We start from the raw sequence: 6,452 nt of genomic DNA, 5'->3' as shown, positions 1-6,452 counted from the left end.
AAATTCTGGAAGTGTGGCACACAAGATCCACTCGGAGCTATGAAGAAAGAGTGAAGCAAATTGATCCTAGCTTTGAAGATATTGTGAATGAAATTTGTGTCCTCAACACTGAATGGATCAAGGATAAAGATGGGAGACCTAGTCAATTGAGGAGGAGAGACTTGTGTCCCCAAGCAAGAGGATGGCTAGACTTTGTGAAGAGGTCACTCAATCCTACTTCCAACACCTCAGAGGTAACCATAGAAAGAGCAGTGCTAATCTACAACATCATGAAGGGGGAAAATGTTAATGTAGGAGAGATGATCGTAAGAAACATTCATAGGGTGCTAACAAGCACCAAGGACAGTACAAGGCTGGCTTTCCTGAGCATCATTCAGCGCCTGTGCAATGAGGCAGGGGTGGAGACCCGTGCAGATGAAACATTGCTAGAGCAAGAGAAGCCAATCACGGCCAAAAAGATGGAAAAAGTAGTGGCTCCTAATCCCCCGAGCATCATTTAGCATTTGTGCAATGGAGATGGAGTGGAGACCAATGCAAATGAAACACTGTCAGAGCAAGAGAAGCCAATCATTGCCAAAAAGATAGAAAAAGTGGTGGCTCCTAATCCATTACAGAGAGCAAGAGAGCATAGAGCTCATGTGTAAATACCACAAGAGCCACCACACCAAGAAGAGCCACAAGTCCAAGCACCAATTCCAGAAGGTTTTGATTGGGAGCAAATGCAGGAAAATATCAACCAAATGCAAGGAGATATCAACCAACTTATGAAACAACAAAGGCACTGGGAGGAGATGCAAGAAAGCATCAAGCAGATGCAAGGAAATATGGATCAAATCAGGAAGCAGCAAGGGCAATTCAATTGGGGAGAGATGCAAGGCAGCCTCAACAAAATTCTGGAGCAACAAATGGTTCAACAGAGGAACCTTGCTGAATTTAGGTCACTATATGAAGCTAGAACCACTTCAAGAAGGCAGTATGATATAAATACACAATCAAAGTTGAATCACTTGTGCAATGCAGTAGCCACCCTGAACCCAAACTATCCAACATTTGTACAAGAGATGGAAGAATTAAGTGCCAGACAAGAGAAAATTCTAGCTAAGCACAAGGAGGATTAGAGGACTTTTATGAGAGGGCTAGGCTTTTGGAATCCAAAGGATACTCAAGCACAAAAAGGAGACTCAACAAAGAAGAATGGTGGTGATGCCTCCAAGAAAAAGGATAAAGGAAAGGGACCAATGCAATGATCAAGGGCAGAAGCATCATGATAAGCAAAGGAGGTTGAGTCCCATTTGGAAAGCTCTTGTCTGATTATACTGCCTAGTAGTTCTTTTAATATGCTTGTTGTTTGTTTTTTTTTTTTTTATCAATGAATTTAGTTTATTTTCAAAAAGAGTCAATGATGAGTTGTTCATAAAACAAAAGTAAGGAACTATGACCCAAGTGAGTTTAATTAAAAATAAGAGATGAGGAGTAAATATAGAACCATAAAATGAAGTTTGGGAAGTAAGTGATCCATAATGAAACAACTAGACATAGAGGACATAACAAGTAGATGCTAAGGATGACTCTTGAATATAAATAGAACCAAGAAGTAGTAAGTATGACCCAAGGCTCTGAGCATCAACTACTAGGAAGAAAAGAAAGAAACAAATGGATCAAAGAGTCAAGATCCTAGTAGATGCTTGTGGTGAAGATGTATCAAGAAGAGAGACCTGAGCAAGTAAATTCTTAGAGGTGCCTCAACACCTAGTACCCTAAAACTAACTGGTTTGGGAGTGCTAATTGAAAACTTACTTTAAAGGGTTGTCTTGAGACAAAACATTTAGAGTTGTGGTCAATCAAAGAAATAGAGGAATAATGAAATAGAAAAAAGAAAGAACACTATTACTACTTCAAGGTGACAATCAATAGAAAGGGAGATCCTCAAAGATCTAAGGGTTTCATTGTGATATGAAAGCAAATAACAAAGTTCATGCATGATTTGATACTTAGTCTTTATCTCTAATTATTGATCGCATTCTCTTAAGGGTCAAGTTTCAAATATTTGGGACAATTCACATTGATTTGCTTGAGGACAAGCAAAAATTAAGTTTGGTGTTGTGATGACTTGCATCATCTACCTCTTTCTCTCATAAAAAAGGGCCATAGAAGTGATGAATTCTCATTCATTTAATGCATTGATGAGAGCTATATCATGAATTTATAGGAAATTGCTTTGAAATGAGTTCTTGCTTGCATTTCAGGTGAAAAGACCAACAAAAGAGGAAGAAAACAAGCAATGGTGACTGGGCGCTTGTGTAGGCGTGCTACTTCAAGCAAGCGCCAGGATCTTAAAGTGGGCGTGGCACGCCACTGCTGGGCGTGGCACACCAGCTATGTTCTCCAGAGAAAGATGTCCAAGTTCCACTATGGGTGTGGCATGCCACTGCTGTGCGTGGCACGCCAGTTATGTTTTCTAGGGGAGAGCCCTTGAAGTTTACTATGGGCGTGGCACGCCAGTTATCTTATCCAGAGAAGAGTTCTTGGAGCTTTATAATGGGCGTGGCATGCCAGGCATACTATCCAGAAAGGAGTTCTTGGAGATTACAATGGGCGTGGCACGCCAAGTCTAGTTCCCAAAGAAGGATGATCAAAGCTCCACCAAGAGCGTGGCACGCTACTGCTGGGTGTGGCACGCCAGTATCAACTTCCAGAAAGGAATATTCAGCTCATCTAAAGGGGCGTGGCACACCAGGTATAGGCGTGGCACGCCAGGTTCTCTTCCACAAGGGGCGTGGCACGCCAAGGTCTAGGCGTGGCACGCCAAGCCTCAAACCCAGAGAAGAAAGGATGGTGCAACTTTATGGGCGTGCTCGAAGGCGTGGCACGCCAGGGCTTCCTCCACAATGGGCATGGCACGCCAGGTTTAAGGCATGGCACGCCAGTTCTATCTTCCAGTACGACAGGTTTTGGGCGTGGCACGCCAGTTCAATTAGTCAGAGAAGAAGCTTTGTCACATCATCGAAGGCGTGGCATGCCAGTTCTGGGCGTGGCACGCCAGTTCACTAGACCAGAAAGGAAGATTTGTTGCACCAACAAGGGCATGGCACGCCAGTTCATTGGTCCAGAGAAGAAGAAAGGATAGCTCACCATGGGCGTGGCACCTTCTTCTATCTCTTATACTTTCTCTAAGCTATGAGTAGCTAAACTCCCTCTCATTGGGGGAGGGAGCTCTGTTGTAGTTGATGGATTAATACTAGTGAATTTCTTCTTCTCTTCATCTCTCTTTGATTTGTTAGAAGGAATTTCGTCCTTCATGCTTAGCATTCAATTATCTTGGAAAAGAGATTGAATGTAATTGGGTTTTATGTGAACCTTGGAAGAGGAAACATAAAATCAGGCTTGAGATCCCTTCTCACAATGAGTAGATATGGGTTTTGGGATTAGATGAATGTAACGCTAGATCTACCCATTACTTGGATCTATGAGGATGTGTGGTATAATCAGGGACCAAGTTTATCTCTCTTCATGAGCAATTAGAACAAGGAATTGGTTGTTGATCGAGATTTGAGAAATTGAATTACCAAGGAATTGGGATTCAATCAATCATGATTGCCAAGAGGTCAATGAGTTGCATGATTGAAGAAGAGATGATTTGAAATTAATCCGGAGAATGCAACATCTCCTAACCCCAATGAATCTTCCCCATTTTTATCTTCCCTATTCTTTATAGCTTTGTTACTTTTTGTTCATCAACACATTCCCCTTTACAATTCAGTCATTTACATTTTAGCAATTTATTTTTATTCTCTTTGCAATTCAACACTCTACTGCTTTCTTTATTTTCAAGTCATTTACAATTCTGTCATTTAGATTTCTGCACTCAACACTTATTCTTGATTAGCTTAACCAAATTACGCTACTAACTAAAGTTGTTTAATCAATCAATCCTCGTGGGATCAACCTCACTCTCTGTGAGTTTTTACTTGACGATAACTCGGTATACTTGCCGAAGGAGTTATTGTAAACATACAGTAATTTCCAGTCATCAAGAGAGAATTAAGGAACTCATACCTGGTTACTAGAGCGCGATTAAGATTTAAATCAAAATCAACACAAGCTTGTCCGAGAAAAAGATTCAGAGCGCGATTAAGATTGAGATGAAAACTGGGAAGAGATTTGAGCGATGAAGAAATGAAATGATGGAGATGTGAGAGAATAAGGCTCTGAGAGAATAGTTTGTGTGAGGAAGAGTGGCGAGGCACGGAGAGAGTGATGATTTTGCGTTTCACGGTTAGTTTTTTATATTTTTAAAATTTTAGCTTTTTTTTAGTGGCAATAGTTTAAATGGACATTATAATCTATAGTAATAATGGTAAATATATAATTACCACTAAAAAATGGTTTTGAAAAGAGAATTTGCGGCAATAATACTATTACCGCTAAAAATTTATCGCTAAAAATATTTTTTCTTGTAGTGTAAAAAGATCTTGGCAGGGGTTGAAAGTCAAGGATCACTATCCTTGTCATTGACCACAAATATGACAATTATGAAGAGTTAATCCCACTTAATCAACTCCTAAGCATTGAAAAAAGTCAAATAGGCATAATTGATTTTAATCCACAAATTCTAACTAACTCACTAGTTAGGCTTAGTGAAAGGATAGCATTATTAGTGGAAACAAAATCAACTAACACCCTAAATCACCAATCAATATCGGACATCAATGACTCAAGGTCACCTAAGTCCTCAATCTCAAGTCAAGAATGCAAGATTCTACTCTAAAACTAAGAAAGGCATTTCATCAAACACTTGGAAGGCATAAACATAAACATCATAAATTGCAAGAATAATAAAATCTATAAGTACCAAATGCAAGAAAATAATAATAACAACTCAAGTAAGCATCAATTAAGCATAGAAACATCAAAATGCATTAAAGAAAATTAAAAATTTAACAAGAGAGTTCGTAAACTAAAAATAACAAAATAAAGACACTATATATATATTACAAATAAGTACAAAATAAATTGATAAAATCTATTCTTTTCAACATAAAACTCATGGTAAAATATAAACTTATCAGATACCATATTACAAATAGCGCAATTAAGTATCATTTAAAATTTGTCCATCATTCAACTTTTAAAANNNAAATATATATAACTTCTTATAAAAATAAATATTTAAATTAATTAAATAATATTATTTAAATTAAAAGACTGACTAAAGACTAAAAATTTAAAGAACAAGTACTGTTTTTCTGTTACAAAAGGTAACAGTTCCAAGATGAATATCACAAAACAAACAGAATACTCAACTCATTTTACTATTAGAGTGTAGCATAATATCTATGATATTAACCACTATTATACAATGCTTTATATATAGCTGAACTAGGAAGGGTAAGATAGATAAAGACAGAGCGGGTCGGGCCTTAAATTTACAGAGGGAAACTTTATAGGCCCATTTAATGTTATGTCTCAAATATTCCAACTAATAATAAAAATGTCAATTAGCCTTAACTCATATGACATATCTTTTCCTTCTCATATTAAAAGTTTAGGATTTAAATTCTAGAGATTGTAATTGAAAAAAAAATAATAAAAATGTGAGAAGTGTGTGGGTGTATTGTGTATTTAAGATTGAGGGTTGTCTAATCTATTAGGATACCTAGAATTAGAGGTTGTCCAATACACTGACAAAAAAAAAACAAATAATAAAAGTGAATCCAACTGAGTTGAACTAAGTCAAATTTAAATTCAAATTTAACTTACAAAAATTAATTTCAAGGGTAAAAAACCCTAATAAGCCAAGCCAAAAATAGTGTAACGTAAATACGCCAAACTGAAAATCGTTTCAGCAATAAGCCAAAAGCTATTTTTATATAATTCGAACCAGCTTGGTTCGAACTCCATTTCTACATAATTCGAACCAGCTTGGTTCGAATTATATACAAACACATGCACATACATAATTCGAACCAGCTTGGTTCGAATTACACACAAACACACGCACACACATAATTCGAACCAGCTTGGTTCGAATTACACACAAACACACGCACACACTAATTCGAACCAGGCTTGGTTCGAATTACACACAAACACACGCACACACATAATTCGAACCAGCTTGGTTCGAATTACACACAAACACACGCACACACTAATTCGAACCAGCTTGGTTCGAATTACACACAGTAATTCATGGTATAATTCGAATTATGTTGTTAAAAAATTAATAATTTATTAAAAAAAATTTATTAAAAAATTTATTAAAAAAATTAATAATTTAAAAATTAAAAGAATATATATTTTTATTTCATACGTTAAAAAAAAAGCTAACAAAATATTTAATTACGAGACTTCTTTAAAATATTAATGAGCTATTAATTCGAATTCCATACCATACTTTTCTGTCCATTTTTAATAGCTCATGAATATTTTTTAATAAATTTTTTTAATAA

This window comes from Arachis ipaensis, chromosome B06 (assembly GCF_000816755.2).
Source record: "Arachis ipaensis cultivar K30076 chromosome B06, Araip1.1, whole genome shotgun sequence".
Taxonomy (NCBI): domain Eukaryota; kingdom Viridiplantae; phylum Streptophyta; class Magnoliopsida; order Fabales; family Fabaceae; genus Arachis; species Arachis ipaensis.
This window is presented reverse-complemented; position numbering follows the sequence as displayed.